Source organism: Bubalus bubalis, chromosome 1 (assembly GCF_019923935.1).
Source record: "Bubalus bubalis isolate 160015118507 breed Murrah chromosome 1, NDDB_SH_1, whole genome shotgun sequence".
NCBI classification, from domain to species: Eukaryota; Metazoa; Chordata; class Mammalia; order Artiodactyla; family Bovidae; genus Bubalus; species Bubalus bubalis.
The window spans coordinates 149480934-149505028 of record NC_059157.1 but is presented as its reverse complement, the minus strand read 5'-3'; the positions used below and the strand labels follow the sequence as shown (position 1 = coordinate 149505028).

At 36.6% G+C, this 24095-nt stretch overlaps 1 non-coding gene and 1 pseudogene across 1 annotated transcript; both read right to left on the bottom strand.

Moving 5' to 3' along the window:
* Positions 1 to 9137: 9137 nt before the first annotated feature.
* Positions 9138 to 10197, bottom strand: LOC102407071 (annotated as a pseudogene).
* Positions 10198 to 23453: 13256 nt separating this feature from the next.
* TRNAS-GGA lies at positions 23454 to 23526 on the bottom strand. The gene has a single exon. It is a non-coding gene; the product is annotated as a tRNA-Ser (tRNA).
* Between the last annotated feature and the right edge of the window lie 569 nt (positions 23527 to 24095).

Below are 24095 nucleotides of genomic sequence, written 5' to 3'. Positions count from 1 at the left end.
CAGGTATCAAATTGCCAACATCCGTTGGATCATAGAAAAAACAAGGGAATTCCCCAAAACATGTACTTCTGCTTCATTGACTAGGCTAGAGCCTTTAACTGTGTGGAACACAACAAACTCTGGAAAACTCTTAAAGAGATGTGAGTACCAGACCACATTACCCACCTCCTGAGAAACCTGTATGAGGGTCAAGAAGCAAGAGTTAGAACCCTACATGAAACAGCTGACTGGTTCAAAATTGAGAAAGGAGTACAATGAGGCTATATATTGTAACCCTGTTTGTTTAACTTATATGCAGAGTACATCATGAAAAATGCTGGGCTGAATGAGTTACAAAGTGGAATTAAGATTGCCCGGAGAAATATCAACAGCCTCAGACATGCTGATGACACTACTTAATGGCAGAAACCAAAGAGGAACTAAAGAGCTTCTTGATGAAGGTGAAAGAGAGTGAAAAAGCTGGCTTAAAACTCAACATTCAAAAAAATAAGATTATGGCATCTGGTCCCATTACTTCATGGCAAATAGAAGGGGAAAAGTAGAAGTAGTAAAATATTATATTTTCTTGGGCTACAAAATTACAACAGATGGCGACTGCAGCCATGATATTAATAGATGCCTGATCCTTGGACAGAAAGCTATGACAAAACTAGACAGTGTATTAAAAAGCAAAGACATCATCATTTTACCAACAAAGCACCATATGGTCAAATCTATGATCTTTCCAGTAGTCAGATACATTTGTGAGAGTTTGATCATAAAGAGTGCTGAAGAACTGATGCATTTGAATTGTGATGCTAGGGAAGACTTGAGAGTTTCTTGGACTGCAAGACCAAACCAGTCAATCCTAAAGGAAATCAATCCTGAATATTCATTGGAAGGTCTGATGCTGAAGCTGAAGCTCCAATATTTTGGCCTGATGTGAACAGACAACTCATTGGAAAAGACTCTGATGCTGGGAAAGATTGAAGGCAAAAGGAGAAGAGGAAGTCAGAGGAGGAGATGGATGGATAGCATCGTGACTCAGTGGACATGAATTTGGGTAAACTCTAGGGGATATAGAGGGACAAGGAGGCCTGCTGTGCTGCAGTCCAGGGTGTCGAAGTCACCTGAACAACAAGAACAAAATGAACAATTCATTCTCTTCTCCTCAGTCTAAAATAGAATTTGGTAAGAAACAATGAGATGTCATTATATCCTGAAAGATGATGCTGTGAAATATCATGTATGAAACGAGTTGCCAGTCCAGGTTCGATGCACGATACTGGATGCTTGGGGCTGGTGCACTGGGACGACCCAGAGGGATGGAATGGGGAGGGAGGAGGGAGGAGGGTTCAGGATGGGGAACACATGTATACCTGTGGCAGATTCATTTTGATATTTGGCAAAACTAATACAATTATGTAAAGTTTAAAAATAAAATAAAATTTAAAAAATAAATAAATAAATAAATAAAAAAAGAAAGTGCTGCACTCAATATGCCAGCAAATTTGGAAAACTCAGCAGTGGCCACAGGACTGGAAAAGGTCAGTTTTCATTCCAATCCCAAAGAAAGGCAATGCCAAAGAATGCTCAAACTACCACACAATTGCACTCATCTCACACACTAGTAAAGTAATGCTCAAAGTTCTCCAAGCCAGGCTTCAGCAATATGTGAACCATGAACTTCCAGATGTTCAAGATGGTTTTAGAAAAGGCAGAGGAACCAGAGATGAAATTGCCAACATCCGCTGGATCATGGAAAAAGCAAGAGAGTTCCAGAAGAGCATCTATTTCTGCTTTATTGATTATGCCAAAGCCTTTGACTGTGTGGATCACAATCAACTGTGGAAAATTCTGAAAGAGATGGGAATACCAGACCACCTGATCTGCCTCTTGAGAAATTTGTATGCAAGTCAGGAAGCAACAGTTAGAACTGGACATGGAACAACAGACTGTTTCCAAATAGGAAAAGGAGCATGTCAAGGCTGTATATTGTCACCCTATTTATTTAACTCATATGCAGAGTACATCATGAGAAATGCTGGACTGGAAGAAACACAAGCTGGAATCAAGATTGCTGGGAGAAATATCAATAACCTCAGATATGCAGATGACACCACCCTTATGGCAGAAAGTGAAGAGGAACTCAAAAGCCTCCTGATGAAAGTGAAAGGGGAGAGTGAAAAAGTTGGCTTAAAGCTCTACATTCAGAAAACAAACATCATGGCATCTGGTACCACCACTTCATGGGAAATAGATGGGGAAACAGTGGAAACAGTGTCAGACTTTATTTTTCTAGGCTCCAAAATCACTACAGATGGTGACTGCAGCCATGAAATTAAAGGCGCTTACTCCTTGGAAGGAAAGTTATGACCAACCTAGATAGCATATTCAAAAGCAGAGACATTACTTTGCAAACAAAGGTTCGTCTAGTCAAGGCTATGGTTTTTCCTGTGGTCATGTATGGATGTGAGAGTTGGACTGTGAAGAAGGCTGAGCACCGAAGAATTGATGCTTTTGAACTGTGGTGTTGGAGAAGACTCTTGAGAGTCCCTTGGACTGCAAGGAGATCCAACCAGTCCATTCTGAAGGAGATCAGCCTTGGGCTTTCTTTGGAAGGAATGATGCTAAAGCTGAAACTCCAGTACTTTGGCCACCTCATGCGAAGAGTTGACTCATTGGAAAAGACTCTGATGCTGGGAGGGATTGGGGGCAGGAGGAGAAGGGGACGACAGAGGATGAGATGGCTGGATGGCATCACTGACTCGATGGACGTGAGTCTCAGTGAGCTCCGGGAGTTGGTGATGGACAGGGAGGCCTGGCGTGCTATGATTCATGGGGTCACAAAGAGTCGGACACGACTGAGCGACTGATCTGCTATCTGATCTGATCTGATATTAAAGAAAAAATTAACACTTTGAACATACAATAGTTTTTTAAAAGCTATTTCATAACAGATAACTTGCTTATTTACAATTTCAGGAAACTGAGCCTTTTAAAAGATTCAGTGACCTAAATATTTTATTGTTTTTCTGTGATAAATTTGCAAAGACAGAAGGCACTCAAAGTTAACATGCTAAAGTTAAAATCCACATTGTATTCTTGTTTACTTAATTTGTCATCATGTATGGATAAACTTAAGTTAAATGTAGTTGCAATAGTGTTTTGCATTTAATTTCAGTGGCTTATTGGAATACTTTTCTGATGTATCTAAGTATTAAAATGCTGCAAGGGCACAAATACCATTAAATAACTATTCTCCAGAAAATAACAGGATACAAAATGTACTCAAATTCCAGATGGCTTTAACAAATAATGGAACACTAAGAGCATTTTATTGGCTTTTTTTTTTAAGTCTATCTTCAACTTCTAAGATTGTATAATAATAAATGTTCCAAAATAAAAATATCATCCCTCTTGGATTTTTAAAACCTTTGCTGTCTCTTGCGTCTTATAATTCCATATTTGTATTTCTCCAATGGCAATAATAACTATATTCACAGCCCAAGTTACAGTGTTTATTAATCTCCTGGTATCTGAAGTATATCAATAAAAAGAAAAATAAAACCTTAAAGAATATTTAAAAAATGAAACATCTAGCTACCTTAAATTTGCCCCAATAAAAGACATGTTCAGTTTGTAATTTATTAATAATTTTCTACCATTTAAAAAAATAAAAAGAACTAAAATTCAAATAACAGTGGGAAGTATAATTCATTCCTATGACCAATTAACTTTATTAACTTGTGTAATAAGTGACCACTACCTCTTGTGACTGAAGAAAGTATCTTTATGGAACACATTTACTGAAGAAATTTATCTTCTTAGAGCAATTCAAAGTGATCACTGAATTTTCAGAGGTATATAGATGAGAAAAGAATTTAGTACAGCATGTCTTATAATTCTAGAAGCTTCCTTAACCTAATAATCTAAATAGGATATAGAATTCAATGTTCTAATGCAATGAAGAGGGGAAAAATCATTAAAAGAACAACTTTTGGAAACCACTTATCTAATCTTCTCTGTACTTTTTTGGGGTGATAGTGATGACATGAACACTTTAATTAGATGACAGGCTACCATTAGAGACACTGAACAATAATTCATACTTTGAAATTCTAAATACATTCAATCACTGGGAGGATGAACTGAGACCGATCAGGAGAGAGAACATTTTCCCCCAAAATCAAGACGGAGATACTTATAGAAAACCTTGGCTGTATGTATAAACCCTGAAAATTGTATACTTGAAGGGTAGAGACAGATGTCTTCTATAAGAAAAATCAAGGGAGAGACGCTGGAGAAATTTTCAAAAGATAAAGACATTTCACTTTTTCTTCATCAGCATGTACCTAGAAGGTTCTTATTGGGACAAGCATTTTGCAACCAGTTATTCATAATTTTGAGGTAGTTAATTTGTATCCTGACAACTAATATTCTTTAGAACAGAATATGCATTTCCAAAGCCCAGAGAAAATTCCAGAGACCTCTTTAAGTTCCTTAATGAGGGACTTACAGATTTTCAAGCCGGAGAGTTTGTTGATATTCCATTTATCTGTTCTTGCATAACAAATGGCCCAATTTTAGTGGCTTATAACAAAGTATCTCTGTGGTACAGTGATTTGACTACACTTAGGTGAGTGATTCTTACTTGAGATCCCCTATTTAGGCCCACTCAGAGGAGGTGACCCATTAACTTTGGTGGCAGAACTGTCTGGTTGTCGGCTGGGAAATAATCTGGAGTTGTAGCACAGAATTCCTGTATATGAACTTGCCACATGTGCTTGGGTTCCTCTTTGCACAGCATGGTAGTTCATTCCTGAGTGAGAGGATCTCAAGAGTGAGTGTCCCATAAGATAAGAAGTGGCAAATGCTTACTACCAGACCAGCAACATTCCTGATATATTCTAATGGTAGAACATTCATCCTACACTTGCCTTGAGAGACAGAAATAGAGAAATATACTCCAATTTTTGATGAAGAAATGACAAGGCCACATTGCAGACAGAGTATATGGAATAGGAGCAAATTGTTAAATTTTCTTAGAAAATACACTCTGTTATATTTGTCATAGGAATAGTAAATTGGGGGGTGTTCTAAATGCCCTATTAAATGTTGAGCCACATAAACTTTTGCCAATTACTCTTAACATTATGCCAAATATATCAGACCTGTGCAATTCTTCATGTAGCTAGTATGATATACAACTTGTAAAATTTCATGTAGATGGTATGATGGAATACCACATTAATCAGGCTTGGATCAGCCGCTTGGCTACAAGGTAGGAGTGTTCCCCTCACCATGAAACTACACCCTTATCAATGTACTCCAAGACAGAAGATGGATTCAGACTTTATGAGTGAAAAAGGTAAAGTATATACATTTCCATTAAGAAAAGACTGATAAACTTGGATTTATCTCCATTGTTTTGGCCAAAATTAGGTCACCATTTTTTCCTTCTCCATAATAAAGGCAGCCTTGTGAAGTTGGTATAATTTGGTAATATTACAAAATCAGGCAGCAACATCTAATGAGCAATGTCAGAAATTACCTTACTTCCTTATTTCTTCAACATCAAATTGTAATATTCTTAAATTGAGTTATTTTATTTTCTCTATTCCTTCCTTTCTTTTTTTCTTTCTTATGGATAGTATTTTGATCTAATCTCTATGTTTCCCCATACAAAACTGGGAAATGAGTACATCAAGGCTGTATACTGTCACCCTGTTTAACTTATATGCAGAGTACATCATGTGAAATGCTGGGCTGAATGAATCACAAGTTGGAATCAAGATTGCCAGGAAAAATAACAACACCTCAGATATGCAGATGATACCACTCTAATGGCAGAAAGCAAAGAGGAATTAAAGAGCCTCTTGATGAAGGTGAAAGAGGAAAGTGAAAAAACTGATTTAAAACTCAGTATTCAAAACACTAAGATCTTGGCATCCAGTCCAATCACTTCATGACAAATAGATGGCGAAAAAATGGAAACAGAGAGAGATTTTATTTTCTTGGGCTCCAAAACTACTGCTGATGATGACTGCAACCACGAAATTAAAAGACATTTGCTCCTTGGAAGGAAAGCTATGCCAAACCTAGATAGCACATTAAAAAACAAAGATATCACTTTGCTGACAAACGTATGTGTAGTCTAAGCTATGTTTTCTTTCCAGTAGTCATGTACAGATATGAGAGTAGGACCATATAAATGCTGACCACTGAAGAATTGATGCATTTGAATTGTGCTGGAGAAGATTCTTGACAGTCCTTTGGGACAGCATGGAGATCAAACCAGTCAATCCTAAAGGAAATCAACCCTGAATATTCATTGGAAGGACTGATGCTGAAACTGAAGCTCCAATACTTTGGCCACCTGATGGGAAGAGCCAACTCATTGGAAAAGACCCCAATGCTGGGTAAGATTGAGGATGGGAGGAGAAGGGGGAGACAGAGCATGAGATGGTCGAATGGCATTATCAAATCAACGGACATGAGTTTGAGCCAACTCTGGGACACAGTGAAGCACATGGAGGCCTGGACTGTTGCAGTCCATGGGGTCACACAGTTGGACACAACTTAGTGTTTGAACAACAACTACAATGTACAGAATAAATAATTCATGCAGAATAGTGAATGTAGGTGAATATGAGTACATAAATATGTTCATGTGAGTGTGTATGTGTGAGGTACAGTATTGGATAAGTAGAATAACATGAAACTACTTTACAGTGTACCTAAGCTACATGAGTAAAACACATTAATAAGACATCTAATGTTTTCTTTTTAAGGAAATTTTTAAAATTTCCAATATTTCCTTTCATTGTTTTGAAAAGCCATATACTCAATAAATGATTGATGGATAAGAGAAATGAAAATATATGACTATTTCAGTCAACCTAGTATATATCTGGGGTTCTTTAAGCTTATTTATAAGCATGTTTACCACCAAAGGGAGTTGCATTTTTTCCTCAATATATGTTAGTGAACCTGTGACAAATCCTTTGACGTGGCTGAACTCACTTTGTAGGTTATCTCCAAGATATTTCATAAATCTGTTTGATTCAGTTCAGTTCAGTCCTTCAGTCGTGTCCGACTCTTTGCAACCCCAAGAATTACAGCACGCCAGGCCTTCCTGTTTAAGCATCAAGAATTCAGTTCATTTTAATAAAAGCTGCCTTTATATTTTCATGTGCTTAGTCACTCAGTCATGTACTACTCTTTGTGACTGCATAGACTATAGCCCACCCAACACCTCTGTCCTTGGGGCTGCTCCAGGCAAGAATACTGGAGTGGATTGCCATGCTCTCCTCAAAGGGATTTTCCCAACTCAGAGATGAGATCCAGGTCTCCCACATTGCAGGCAGATTCTTTACTATCTGAGCCATCAGGGAAGCCCTTTATATTCTCATGGGAGGTATTAATTTCTATGTACTTCAAGTGAATATTATAAAGTTAGGTAAGTAAATGTATATGAAATCATTAGTCTTCAAATTTCAGGTGAATATATTCCCTTGTGGCTCAGCTGGTAAAGAATCTACCTGCAATGTGGGAGACCTGGTTCGATCCCTGGGTTGGGAAGATCCTCTGGAGAAGGGAAAGGCTACCCACTCCAGTTTTCTGGCCTGGAGAATTGAACAGACTATATTATAGTCCATGGGGTCACAAAGAGTCCAGTATTCTGGCCTGGAGAATTCCATGGACTGTCTAGTCCATTGGGTCACAAAGAGTCAGACACGACTAGGCAACTTTCACTTCTACTTTCATAAAAAGAATCCTGGAGTGGGTTGCCATTCCCTCCTCCAAGGGACTTTCCCAACCCAGGGATCAAACCCAGGTCTCCCACATTGCAGGCAGATTCTTTACTAGCTGAGCCACCAGGGGAGGAATTGGAAAAATACAAATGAGTATTAATACCAAAAATAACTTACATTTTTATAGTCACCTAAACATTGAAAATTATTTAATATACATTTACTTAACTAAGTTATTTTCAGTATTAACACTCATTAGTACAGGGACACATGAAACAGATCACTATAATTTTGAAATCAACATGTTTCCTGTCTTTTATCTTCTTTAGTGTTCGAGTTTCCTATCAGTTTAGCATTCCCTCAAATATTTAAAATAATTCTGATGATGATGTTTTTTCCTTTAAAGCCTTCCAATACATCTTTAAATTTTAATTTTTTGACAACCATGGCCAGAAGGACCTGGAGGATCTTGCTCAATCTGCATCTCTCTTCAATAAGAATTTGAGTTCTCTGACCACCTTCCTTTCACTATATACACTGCAGCCTCACTGCCAGTCTTTTTAGCTTAAAAAAAAAAAAAAAAAAAGAATCAATGTCTTACCACTTGGATGATTAGAAGTCTATTCTTGCCAGAAATTGCCCTTGTACCTCTTGGTCTTAATTACCTGTGAATCAACCTTTGGACCCTTTGAAATTATAAACTGGTCTTTGTTATGTAGCTCAACATTTTTCTTTTTTTAGACATTTAAAGAAAAAATTTACTGACGATCTGAAAAATGATTTCTAAAACAGTAGCTTTTCCAGAAAACTTTAGCTATAGTGCAATGTATTTATCATGTTAAAACGTAATAAAATGCAAAAGCTATGAAACAAGTGACCATCCTTCAACAATTCGAGCAAAGATAAAATGCCTAACGAACAACAAGGATGACTTGTAAAGGATGGGCTTTTGAAGTAAGCACCATTAAAAAAGTGGGGGGCGGGGATAGAAAATGGATGTGTGTGTTCAGCTGAATTGAACTTTTGGCACTAAGAATCAGAGCATTTTGTCATACAGCATTAACACATGTTATAAAAGTGTGTAGTATCAAAGGACTAGAACCACAAGCATTCAAAAGCAGCTTTGTCAATTAAGCAATGAAACACTCTACAGTATGTCTCTCTATTGGCTATCATTTAATACCCTGGTAGCAACTTTGAAATGAAAAAAAGAAAAGGTAGCTGTAACTCCTTTTATTTTCTCTCTTTGAAATCAAACAGATATCCAATAATCCTGTTATATACTAACATTTCCAAAGTACATCATTCATACAAGAGAAAGACTAAAAAAAAAAAAAAAAAAAAAAAAAACGAGTTTACAGAGATCCAAACATAAGTGAGTATAAAGTGAGTATAAGCCCCTCACTCAGCTTTCTGATGGTACTCCGGAGAATACACTTCATAAGTGCTGGCACTAAACAAAGTTGTAATGTTGTTGCCAGATATTTTAGCAAATCATGAAGATAGTTCAGTAATAAAGCAAGACTTTTCTCATCCAGAGGCATATAGGCCAACATTGCTCCAATTCATGCAAATGGTCTGAACAAATGTGGCGCTTCATACACCTGGGACATGGGTGCATCAGAGAGGTCTGCAAGGATTTCAGAGTACTGTGGTCTCTCAAATTTGTAGAGAGGCTGAGTGCCCAGCTTTACAGTGAAGTATTCCTTTTCCCTTCTGCTGCTGTTGCTGCTAAGTCGCTTCATTCGTGTCCAACTCTGTGGGATCCCATGGACTGCAGCCCATTAAACAGCACACTCCTTACTATTTGTGTTTCCTTGCGATTCCTATGATATGCATAATCCTCTAGAATGGAATCCACATTCTTGTTGGCAAGAAGATAAAAGAGCTGTTTTTGCCAGTCATCAAAATTAAGTCCCAGTCATCAAAAACCCATAGTTTTAGTTCTTCAGGAATCTTTACTTTGACTTCAACTCTGTTTGTGAATGTTTCCTCATTTTCAGCAGTAGTATCTACTTGGGCCCTTTTCTCCTGAGGAGACTGAGGTGTCTCACTGGTACCTTCTCTATATACAGGTGTTTTCTGTTTGTTCTTTTTTGTTTTCACTTCAACATTTTTCTGTTGCAGACCAGAGGTCTTCTTTCCAAGGGCAGCCCCTCTTGGTCTTCTCCTCTGCATACTGCTCCTGATTGGCTTTTTGAAGTTCTCATTGTTTCTGCAGATTGGTGCCCATGTATTTGAGTACCCTGCTTTGGAACCCATTCATCCCAATTTTTATTCCAACCACTGTAATGTATTTCACTTGTTTATCCTTTATGGCCACCTTCACACAATTTGGTTCATAAAGAAAAGCCCCCTACCCTCCCCCCAAAAATAGAATAAAATAAAGGAGAGGCCCATGAAAGCACAACACTCTTTCACACTCCTGGAATTTAGGCCTCTGATCCTGCTTTGTCATCATTTATAAGTGCTTTGCCACCACTGCTTCCTCCTTCTCCCAGTCACCCCCACCAGCACCTGCTACTCTATACCACCCAATTCCGCATGAGACACACCTTCAGACACCACCAGCTCTAGATCCTTAGCCTGGTTTAGCTCAACATTTTTCAGTGGCTTTCAAAATATGATCCCAGCACCAGAAGTATTGGCATCACCTGGAAACTTGTTAAAAATGCAAATTCTTAGGCCCAACTCCCAAAATTACTGAATCAGAAAAATCTGAAGATGAAGCTTAGCAATATATTTTAACCAGTCCAGTAGGGAATTCTGATGCTTGTCTGAGTTTGAGAGCTACTCTCCTACAAAGTCTTTCCATTACATTAAAATTTTAATTTATTATACGTTATATCATAATCCAGGCTTCCCTGCTAGCTCAGCTGGTAAAGAATCTGCCTGCAATGCAGAAGACCCTGGTACAATTCCTGTATCAGGAAGATCCCTTTGGAAACATTTTTGAAGTATAGACCTGGGGGTTCCTCTACCTCAGAAAAATTCACTAATGGAGTGTGCATTTTTCCCTAGCACTCTAGGTATTCTTTACTGGAAATCTCTATCATCCGGCCTTAAAAGATGATGTTTCTCTTCAAACTCTGTCTCCTTTGATAACTCCTTTTCCATTGAACTCCAAATTTAGAACTTTTGTATTTGCCCAGAATGGTTTTAATACTGATAAGCTTTCCCCTTTACTTCATTAGGCTCTCAACTTAAAAGCCATCATAACATAGATGTCATCCCTACTACCCTATAAAGAAATATATCAGTCCTATCATTCTCTAACTTCATTATTATAGACAAATTTTGTTTATACTTCCCTTGGCATACCTCAGCATGAAGGAAGATAGAAAGTACTACAAACAAATTTGTACTGTTAGGCTTAAAATATGTTAAATAGCGGGAAACAGCCAGGTCATCTAGGGCATAGTTGGTAGACACAAAGAGAGAGAGAGATATCATATTCTTGGATTGGAAAACTCAATATTGTGAGAATGGACTATACCATCCCCAAAATCTACAGATTTAATGCAATCCTTATCAAATTACCAGTGGCATTTCACACAGAACTAGAACAAAAATGTTTACAATTTGTGTGGAACCACAAAAAACCCCAAACAACCAAAGTAATCTAAAAAATAAATAAATAAAAATGGAACTGGAGGAAATCCGGCTACCTGACTTCAAACTTTACTACAAACTTAGTTACCAAAAATGTACTAGAACAAAAATAGAAATATAGATCCATAAGATAGGACAGCAATTCCAGAGACAGACCTACACACCTGTGGTCAACTAATCTATGACAAAGGAGAAAATAATATACAATGGAGAAAAGACAGTCTTTTCAGTAAGTGGTGCTGGTAAAACTGGACAGCTACATGTAAAAGAATAAAATTAGAACACTTTAAAATCATGTACATAAAAATAAACTGAAAAATGGATTAAGACCTAAATATAGCCAGATACTAAAAACTCTAGGCAAACACAGGCAGAATACTCTGACATAAATGACAGCAAGATCTTTTCTGATGTTTTACCTACTAGAATTAAAAAAAAAAAAAAAAAAAAGCTAATTTAAACTTAAAGCTTTAGCATACCAAAGGATACCATAAGCAAAAAGATAATCTACAGAATGGGAGAAAATATTTGCAAATTAAGTGATTGATGAAATTAGTCTCTAAAATATATCAATAGCTCTTGCAGCTCAATATGGAATAAAACAACCCAATCAAAAAATGGGCAGAAGACCTAAAAAGACACTTCTCCAAAGAAATACAAATGTCCAAAAAAACACAAGAAAAGATGCTCTATGTCACTAATTATTAGAAAAATGCAAACAAAAACTGCCATGAGGTATCATCTCACATGGATCAGAATGGATATCATTGAAAAGTCTATGAACAATAATTACTAGAGAGGATGTGGAGAAAAGGGAACCCTCCTTCTACACTGATGGTGGGAATGTAAACTGATACAACCATTATGGAGAACAGTATGGAGTTTCCTTAAAAAACTAAATATAAAGCTACTGTATAATTTGTCAATCCCACTCCTGGTCATATATCTGGAGAAAATCATAATTTGAAAAGGCACATGCACCCCAAAGTTACTACAGCACTATTTGCAATAGCCAAGACATGGAAGGAACCTACATGCTCCTGGATAAAGAAGATGTAGTACATATATACAATGGAATATTACTCAGCCATTAAAAAGAACAAAATGACATCATTTACAGCAACATGGATGGACTGAGAGATTATCATACTAAGTGAAGTAAGTCAAACAAAGATATATATCATATGGTATCACTATAAGTGAAATCTAATTAAAAAATTATACAAACTAACTAATGATACAAACTACTTAAAAAACACTAAGAGACTCACAGATCTGAAAATCAAACACATGGTTACCAAAGGGGAAACATGAGGGAAAGGGATAAATTAGGATATTGGGATTAGCATACACATACTATTTTTACATAAAATAGATAACTATTAAGAACCTACTGTATAGCACAGGGAATTTTACTCAGTATTTTATAATAATCTATATGAGAAAAGAATCTGAACAAGGATGAATATATATATATATATATATATATATATATATATGAATGATTCACTTTGCTATATACTTGAAACTAAAACTACACTGTAAATCATCTATACTCCAATAAATCTTAAAGAAAACTAAAAAAAATAAAATGTAGATTCCTGACCCCATGTAGACCTTCTAGATTAGACTTTTTGAGGGTTAAGCTCTAGAATTTAGCTAGTAAAGTGAATCTAACATGTTCACCAAGTGATTTATACATACAGTAATATTTTAAAACTATTCATCTAACTGATTAAATGTACATTACATTCAAAGTAATGAGAAACTATCTAAAGGTATAACGTGCTTTTGTTTTAGACTAGTCTCCCTAGAATGTACGTAAAGGATGTAATTGAATAAAGCTATAACAGAGATTGGAAGAGAAGTTATGACTGCTAAGTAGTACAGATAGTGTCATATCACTCATTTAATTACTGTGCTAACAATAGATATGGAAGTAATGTACCTGTGGAAAAATGTTAAAAGTATAAAACCAACAAAACTTGGTAACAGAGGTATGGAGTTAGGTGAAAGAAAGGATTGAGATAATTGAGATGATTGCCAGATGCCTGGGAGCTGACCCAACATGTAGCATACAAAAATTATTATTAAAAAAATTCTTTAAATGCCTTCCTGATATCAAAAAGCAAACAAAAAAACAAACACACTTAATTTTACATTGCTTAAGATATTTCAATACTATTCTAACTGATACATTCAGTCTTTCTTTTCTCTTTTCAGAAAATACAGGGCTCTGTTAGCTATTTGATGACTGGGGACAATGCTCCTAGAGCTTGTGATATTGGCTCATATGCTAAAGTGTTACTGTGACCTGTAATGCTTTACTATTGACAATGGCAGTGTAAGTCCTTATACAGAATCAGTTCAGTTCAGTCCCTCAGTCGCGTCCAACTCTTTGAGACCCCATGAATCGCAGCACGCCAGACCTTCCTATCCATCACCAACTCCTGGAGTTCACTCAGACTCACATCCATTGAGTCAGTGATGCCATCCAGCCATCTCATCCTCTGTCGTCCCCTTCTCCTCCTGCCCCCAATCCCTCCCAGCATCAGAGTCTTTTCCAATGAGTCAACTCTTTGCATGAGGTGGCCAAAGTACTGGAGTTTCAGCTTCAGCATCATTCCCTCCAAAGAAATCCCAGGGCTGATCTCCTTCAGAATGGACTGGTTGGATCTCCTTGCAGTCCAAGGGGCTCTCAAGAGTCTTTTCCAACACCACAGTTCAAAAGCATCAATTCTTCGCTGCTCAGCTTTCTTCACAGTCTAACTTTCACATCCACACATGACCACTGGAAAAACCATAGCCTTGACTAGACGGACCTTTGTTGGCAAAGTAATGTCTTTGCTTTTGAATATGCTATCTAGGTTGGTCATAATTTTTCTTTTAATTTCATGGCTGCAGTCACTATCTGAGGTGATTTTGGAGCACAAACAAATAAAGTCTGACACTGTTTCCACTGTTTCCCCATCTGACACTGTTTCCACTGTTTCCCCATCTATTTCCCATGAAGTGATGGGACCGGATGCCATGATCTTTGTTTTCTGAATGTTGAGTTTTAAACCAACTTTTTCACTCTCCTCTCTCACCTTCATCAAGAGGCTTTTAGTTCCTCTTCACTTTCTGCCATAAGGGTGGTGTCATTTGCATATCTGAGGTGATTGATATTTCTCCTGGCAATCTTGATTCCAGCTGTGCTTCTTCCAGCCCAGCATTTTCATGATGTACTCTGCATATAAGTTAAATAAGCAGGGTGACAATATACAGCCTTGACATACTCCTTTTCCTATTTGGAAGAGTCTGTTGTTCCATGTCCAGTTCTAACTGTTGCTCCTGATCTGCATATAAATTTCTCAAGAGGCAGATCAGGTGGTCTGGTATTCCCATCTCTTTCAGAATTTTACACAGTTTATTGTGATCCACACAGTCAAAGGCTTTGGCATAGTCAATAAAGCAGAAATATATTTTTTTCTGGAACTCTCTTGCTTTTTCAAATAGATTATGATTATTACCTAAACTCAATAATTATATTAGAGACTGGCATGAAAAGTGAAGGTGAAAGTGTTAATAGCTCAGTCGTGTTCAACTCTTTGTGACCCCAGGGACTGTAGCCTACCAGCCTCCTTTGTCCATGGAATTCTCCAAGCAAGGATATTGGAGAGGGGAGCCATTTCCTTCTCCAGGATATCTTCCAGACCCAGGGATTAAATCCAGGTCTCCTGCATTGCAGGCAGATTCTTACCATCTGAGTCACCAGAGAAACCCAGAGACTGGCATCAGTTCAGTTCAGTCGCTCAGTCGTGTCTGACTCTTTGCAACCCCATGAATCGCAGCATGCCAGGCCTCCCTGTCCAACACCAACTCCCGGAGTTCACTCAAACTCATGTCCATCGAGTCGGTGATGCCATCCAGCCATCTCATCCTCTGTCATCCCCTTCTCCTCCTGACCCCAATCTCTCCCAACATCAGGGTCTTTTCCCATGAGTCAACTCCTTGCATGAAGTGGCCAAAGTATTGGAGTTTCAGCTTTAGCATCAGTCCTTCCAATGAACACCCAGGACTGATCTCCCTTAGGATGGACTGATTGGACCTCCTTGCAGTCCAAGGGACTCTAAAGAGCCTTCTCCAACACCACAGTTCAAAAGCATCAGTTCTTCCATGCTCAGCTTTCTTCAAAGTCGAACTCTCACATCCGTAAATGACCACTGGGAAAACCATAGCCTTGACTAGACGAACCTTTGTTGGCAAAGTAACATCTCGGCTTTTTAATATGCTATCCAGGTTGGTCACAACTTTCCATCCAAGGAGTAAGCGTCTTTCAATTTCATGGTTGCAATCACCATCTGCAGTGATTTTGGAGCCCCAAAAAACAAAAGTCTGACACTGTTTCCACTGTTTCCCCATCTATTTCCCATGAAGTGATGGGGCCAGATGCCATGATCTTTGTTTTCTGAATGTGTTTTAAACCATCTTTTTCACTCTCCACTTTCACCTTCATCAAGAGGCTTTTGAGTTCCTCTTCACTTTCTGCCATAAGGGTGGTGTCATCTGCATATCTGAGGTTATTGATATTTCTCCTGGCAATCTTGATTCCAGCTTCTGCTTCTTCCAGCCCAGCGTTTCTCATGATGTACTCTGCATATAAGTTAAATAAGCAGGGTGACAATATACAGACTTGACATACTCCTTTTCCTATTTGGAACCAATCTGTTGTTCCATGTCCAGTTCTAACTGTTGCTTCCTGACCTGCATACAGGTTTCTCAAGAGGCAGGTCAGGTGGTCTGGTATTCCCATCTCTTTCAGAATTTTCCACAGTTTATTGTGATCCACACAGTCAAAAGCTTTGGTATAGTCAATAAAGCAGAAATAGATGTTTTTTTTGTTTGTTTGTTTGTTTGTTTTTTCTGGAACTCTCTTGCTTTTTCCATGATCCAGAGGATGTTGGCAGTTTGATCTCTGGTTCCTCTTCCTTTTCTAAAACCAGCCAGAGACTAGCATAGTTATATGCAATTCAGAATTTTTCATTGACAGTTTTTAACAGCATATTCCCAAATAACAGTTTTTCCTCCTTTTTCCTTCTACTATATATTTATAGAAAGAGCTTGTTTAATGTTGTTTCTTTAATTACTAGACTAACACCATAGGGTATAGTAATGTGCTAGATAATAACATATACAACTCATTTAATTACTTTTTACATTTAAAACCAAATTTGAGCCAAACATATATATTGGTGAAAATATTTACAAATCATACAAATTTTCATTAGAACTTATAATAATATAAGAAAGTGGTTTCCATGCCAACACTTTTATATATTATTTGCCATTATATAAGAATTGTGGCCTATTATATTATCTGACTTTATATTAGTTGATCTTTTAACGTTTAACTCCTAATATAACTAAAGAACTGTATTTTATAGCCTTATAGTATCACTTTCTCCTTGCTGTCTAGATAAAATAGCATTACCATTTCAGTGATGAGTTATTGTTTAATTATGGCCATAATAGCCTATTGTTGATCATATCTAAAGTGTAGAAATTGACAGGATGCCATTTTAGTTTGCTGGGTAATTTAGAACTAATAATTTGTCATAACAAGTGACTCCATTGTCATTAATATTACCATTACTACTCTCTGTGATGGAAGCATGAGGCTTATCAACTCTGAGGGGAAATGGCACATAGATTTTCACTACTAACTTGAATTTAATGTGCAAATTAATTCAGTGAGCCATGAGGAAGCTTTTTATTATGGATAGGCTTTCATTAAGAGGCTATAATTATGAAATGTTGATATCATTGATCTCAATATTGAATTATTGAAGAAATGTTAATTTCCACACTTTACTAACTTGTATCTACATATCACATATATACCCACATATGTATATATACATATAGGTATATACACATATCTACACATATGTGTACAATTACATTTAATGATTTAAAGTTAACCAAATATGTATGTTAAACAATTATGTTGTAAAAATCAAATATATTGAATTAAAACAGCATACAAATATACATTTTTATACTTTTCTCATATTGTCCCTTGGGTAATATTTTTTATTTTTCAAAATATTAATACTTCTTTGTTTTAAAAGTGCTTATATTAAATAGTATTTGCACCTGAAGAAAATTTGACACTAGTAAGAAAGGAAAAAAACCCTCAATAACTACTTTATATACTTTCTTTTGAATAAGAGATCCCAGTATTTTAATTTTAATATTTCATTTGAGAAGCACCTGGATAAAATAATTTTAACTTTTAACAACTTAAGTACATCTAAACTTACATAAAGTCTGCATCAATATTAGCAAAGGAAAATATTCTTAATCTTCACAATTGTCTTTTTATCTGGATTAGTATAGAATACAACTAGTCATGTATTATTTTTCATATTTTATGAATGTTATTAGCTGTGCTAGCAATGTAACACTGTATTATATAAAGATCAAAGGAAAAAATATACATCTAAGAGCAGCTTAAATTCCACCTCATTCTCCATTTCTTTAGGGTTCCATTTTAAAGGTATTGTTTCAACTATATCAAGAATGTGCTTAGTTCTTAGAATTATTAAAGCATTGAATTTTTAACTATTTAATATGTCAAAACTGGTATTAATGATACTGTCATGAAAATTCCTCTTGGGACTTTATTATATGCCTAAAATTTTTTGTACTCTATCCATTAATTTAAATGATGTACTCTGGCCATTTTTTAACTTGAAAGATCACTTATGATTCATAACATTCAATCACTTACTCTCCCTAAGAAAATATATTTTCCTGGTACAATAATTATGCTCTAAATAATTAAAGTCTTTGTAACTAAATACCAAAAACAAACAGCCAGAAATGGGAAAAGACTACTGAGAGGCAAAATAAGACTTGTCCTCTATGCTTCAAATATCTTATAGTTTTTAATGTAATGTACTCTATCCAGCCTTTGTATACAGTACTTCAAGTATAGATAACAGATAAACTATAGAGTTAAAGAAGATATTTGGTAATCTGCTAAATTCTTCTGAAGCCAGAAAACATGTATTTTACAACCAGATCCTCATTTCAAATTATTTCTCTACTAAAAATTAAGGAATATCTTATATTCATGGATTATCCACAGACTTGAATATGCTCAGATTATCATGACATCTGGTCCCATCACTTCATGGCAAATAGATGGGGAAACAGTGGAAACAGTGACAGACTTTATTTTGGGGGGCTCCAAAATCACAGCAGATGGTGACTGCAGCCATGAAATTAAAAGATGCTTGCAGAAAAGTTATGACCAACCAAGATAGTATATTAAAAAGCAGAGACATTACTTTACCAACAAAGGTCCATCTAGTCAAGGCTATGGTCTTTCCAGTAGGAAATGGATCTGAGAGTTGGACTATAAAGAAAGCTGAGCACTGAAGAACTGATGTTTTTGAACTGTGGGGTTGGAGAAGACTCTTGAGAGTCCTTTGGACTGCAGGATATCCAATCAGTCCATCCTTAAGGAAATCGGTCCTGAATATTCATTGGAAGGACTGATGCTGAAGCTGAAACTCCAATAGTTTGGCCAGCTGATGCAAAGAAATGATTGATGTGAAAAGACCCTGATGCTGGGAAAGATTGAAGGCAGGAGGAGAAGGGGAAGACAGAGGATGAGCTAGTTGGATGGCATCACCAACTCAACGGATATGAGTTTGAGTAAACTCTGGGACTTGGTGATGGACAGGGAAGCCTGGCTTGCTACAGTCCATGGGTTGCAAAGAGTTGGACACAACTGAGTGATTGAACTGAACTGAACTGAACTGGACTGATTCAAGTATCTAGCTCTCAAGAAACTAGGATCAGGAGTTGTCATTTGCTACAGTGTTTCATTATGAAGAAAAGGCACCCAAAAATATGAAGTCAACTAAAATAGAATTTTACCTTGTGGGTCTTGATTCTCTGCATGCTCCATTTTAACAAGTGGCTTTTTTTTTTTTTACATTTGTTTATATATTTAACCTTTTAAGTGTTTATTTCCAGATTAAATATAAAACATATATATATGAATCCTGCTATTTATATATTGTTTTTAACATTATGCTGTAACCCCTAAAAAGAATGTGGATATCTCATTATCCTTTTAATGACTTTAAATATTTAAAATATAAATTATAGCTTTAAATTATCAATTTTGGACCTTTTAAAAATATATAAGCATATAAAGTGAAGTGAAGTCTCTCAGTCATGTCCGACTGTTTGCAACCCTATGGACTGTAGCCTACCAGGCTCCTCCGTCCATGGGATTTTCCAGGTAAGAGTACTGGAGTGGGTTGCCATTTCCTTCAGTACAAATTCCACTGTTCCATAAGTAGACAGCATTATTTTCATTATTTTCTAGAATTTTATATTTCCTTTTTTAGCTTCATATGTTCTGTGACAATGTCTCTCAAATTTTAGTTTGTATCATAATCACCTGGAGAATGTGTTACAGTACATATTGCTGGGCCCAGCCCCAGAGATTCTCATTCAGTAGATTTGCAGTGAGGCCCAATAATGTGAATTTCTAACATTTCTCAGGTGAGCTAGTGCTGCTGAAACAGGGACTACCTTTTGAGAACCATCATGCAGGATTGGCTAGCAATGTATTCCTTAATTTCTAACTAAATATTTTTGTTAGTTTTTGATCAATTTTTTATTGTTGATTTATTGCAGAGTGAATCTTTATCAGAAAAACTGAGCTCGTTTTAGGCACTGTGGGCTCAAGGGAGATAAGAAACAGTAGGGGGACTGGTTCCTCCCCACCTCATCTAGCTCTGCTCTGTGAAAGACACACCCATCTCTCTTTTTAAATAAGCAAAACAGGGTAACATTTATAAAAGGCTTTAGTTAACTGAAGAATCAATGGCCTCTTGTAAGTGATATGGGTTTGGTTTGCATTCATTTAATTTATAAATATAGAGTTGAGGCTCCTATGTGAAGATTAAGAAATGATTGCAAGTATTCAGAACCTCCTGATATCCACATAATATTTACATGGTAAAATATTCAGAATACACTTCTTTTACCATCAAAAAGATCTACTATGATGTTACTTTTTATTACGTTAATTTTTGTTAAAAATCATGAAACTCAGAATTCATGTCTTAAGCACTGATTTCTTCAGAAAAGATATATTAAAGATATATTACTGTTTTCTTGCTTTTACACAGCAGGCAATGCATGCAGCTTGGCAAACTTGCAATTTTTTAAAATTTATATTGAACCATCTGTTTTGCTGGGCAGTTTGAGGCCCTTTTCCCCGACTCTGACACATCTATCTAAACATTTTTTTTTTTTTAACAACCTGCTCTTGAACGCATTGCCAATTAGTTTTAACTTCACAAAAATGAATGACAACCTGATGAATGCCATCACTGAACACATCATTACTTGAAAATTTGTCAGTTATAAAGATATTCACAAAGGCAGTAATTATAATTAGCAAAAAAAGGCAAATTGCTTCAACTTGGTGTCTTTAACAAAAATATACCCTTATATGTTAATGATGGCTTTCAGTGATATTGTCAACAACTTTTCTACATATAGTATAAATCTTGTTCTTTCATTTCTCAACTCTAATTTTTGGCAATGAATGAAAAGAGAATGCAATGTTGGCATTTCAAGAAGAAATAACATAAGGTTATCTTGATATTATAATTATATCTCTAAAATGCTAGATTCACTATAGCAGTGGCATGACATCATTGTTAACTAGTGCATTTCAGAAAAGGTGAAGAATGTAGAAACACAAATATTTGATATGAAACAAATAAAACTGATAATAAGCCAAGCTGTATACCAAATAATATATGAATATTAATGCTTTTCTTAGTGTAATAAAGATGAAACTGAGGAATACTCTTCAGCAGAGACAGGCAAAGGTATTATAAATTTTAGAACTGTTTTGTTTAGAATCTATTTGAAAATAAGTTCTTCAACATTTAAATTGTGCTATTGCATCAAAATAGTAACTTCATAATTATAACTGAATTGAACAAAATATATTCTAGCATAACTAATAAAATATCTTTAAAAAGAGTGTGTTGAATTTCAAGAACTGCGAATTATATGGTATTTCTGTGTGAATATCAGCTAATTTTGACTGGTAGGTAATATGAGGTATTTATTTCTTGCAGGGGAAAATCTGTTAAATAAAATTTTGAAATTGCAGAGTTTTAATATAACAGATTGTTCAGAACAAGAATAAAGTGCTTTCCAAATCAACCAAGGGAATACAGGGAGAGCAAAAATTTAAGGGGAAATACATTTATTGTGAAAAAGGAAAGAACAAAGCAGTCAATGTTGTATGAACTTTCAATAAGAAATACAGAAAACTAATGAAAATGAGAAAGAATAATATTGCATAGGAATCTGTAATGTTAGGTCCATGAATCAAGGTAAATTGGAAGTGGTCAAATAGGAGATGGCAAGAGTGAACACTGACATTTTAGGAATCAGTGAACTAAAAGGAAACAGAATGGGCAAATTTAATTCAGATGACCATTATATCTACTACTGTGGGCAAGAATTCCTTAGAAGAAATGGAGTAGCCCTCATAGTAAACAAAAGAGTCTGAAATGCATTACTTGGGTGCAATCCCCAAAAGGACAGAATAAACTTGATTCACTCCCAAGACAGACCATTCAATACCAGAGTAATCCAACTCTTTATCCCAACCAGAAATGCCAAAGAAGCTTAAGTTGAACAATTCTATGAAGACCTACAAAACTTTCTAGAACTAATACCAAAAAAAAAAAAAAAAAAAGAATGTCCTTTTCATCATAGGGGATTGGAATGCAAAAGTAGGAAGTCAGGAGATACCTGGAGTAACAGGCAAGTTTGGCCTTGGAGTACAAAATGAAGCAGGGCAAAGGCTAACAGTTTTGCCAAGAGAATGCACTAGTCATAGCAAACAAACTCTTCCAACAACACGAGACAACTCTACACTTGGATATCACCAGATGGTCAATACCGAAATCAGATTGATTATTTTATTGGCAGTCAAAGATAGAGAAGCTCTATACAGTCAGCAAAAATAAGACTGGGAGCTGACTGTGGCTCAGATACTGAACTCCTTATTGCAAAATTCAGACTTAAGTTGAAGAAAGTGGGAAAAACTACTAGACCATTCAGGTATGACCTATATCAAATTTTACTATTCTACAGTGGAAGTAACAGATAGATTCAAGGGATCTGATAGAATGCCTGAGGAACTATGGAAGGAGGTTTGTAACACTGTACAAGAGGAGGTGATCAAAACTACCCCCAAGAACAGAAATGCAAGAAGACAAAATGGCAATCTGAGGAGGCCTTACAAATAGCTGAGAAAAGAGAAGTGGAAGGCAAAGGAGAAAAGGAAAGATATACCCACACTGAATGCAGAGTTCCAAAGAAGAGCAAGGAGAGATGAGAAAGCCTTCCTAAGTCAACAATGCAAAGAAACAGAGGAAAACAATAGAATGGGAAAGACTAGAGACCTCTTCAAGAAAATGAGAGATACCAAACAAACATTTCATGCAAAAATGGGCACAGTAAAGGACGCAAATTGTATGGGCCTATGAACAACACAAGATATTAAGAGGAGGAGGCAAGAACACAGAGTTCAGTTCAGTCACTCGGTTGTGTCTGACTCTTTGCGACCCCATGGACTGCAGTACGCCAGGCTTCCCAGAGCAGAACTATACAAATAAGGTCTCAATTACCCAGATAACCACTATGGTGTGATCACTCACCTAGAGCCAGACATCCTACAGTACGAAGTCAAGTGGACCTTAGGAAGCATCACTATAAACAAAACAGGTGGGGACAATGGAATTCGTTATTTCAAATCCTAAATGATGATGCTGTCAAAGTGCTACACTCAATATGTCAGCAAATTTAGAAAACTCAGTAGTGGCCACAGGACTAGAAAAGGTCCATTTTCATTTCAATCTCAAAGAAAAGTGAAAGTGAAGTCACTCAGTCGTTTCCAACTCTTTGCGACCCTGTGGACTGTAGCCAACCAGGCTCCTCCCTCCATGGGATTCTCCAGGCAAGAGTACTGGAGTGGGTTGCCATTGCCTTCTCCAGGGGATCTTCTCTGACCCAGGGATTGAACCTGGGTCTCCTGCATTCCAGGCAGACGCTTTAACCTCTGAGCCATCAGGGAGCCCCAATCTCAAAGAAGGGCAATGCCAAAGAATGCTCAAACTACTGTAAACTGCACTCATTTCACATACTAGCAAAGTGATGCTCAGAATTCTCCAAGCTAGGCTTCAATAGTACGTGAACCAAGAAATTCCAAATATTCAAGCTATATTTAAAAAAGGCAGAGGAATCAGAGATCAAATTGCCAACATCCACTGGATCATAGAAAAGGCAAGAGAATTCCAGAAAAATATCTACTTCTGCCTCATTGTCAATGCTAAAGGCTTTGACTGTGTGGATCACAACAAACTGTGGGAAATTCTTATTAAAATGGAAATACCAGATCACCTTACCACCTCCTGAGAAACCTGTATGCACATCAAGAAGCAACAGTTAGAACCAAACGTGGAAAAATGGACTGGTTCCAAATTGGGAAACAACTACATCAAGGCTGTATATTGTCACCCTGATTATTTAACTTATATGCAGGGTACATCATGAGAAACACTGGGCTGGAAGGAGCACAAGCTGAAGTTAAGAATGCAGGGAGAAGTATCAGTAACCTCAGATATGCAGATGACACCACCCTCA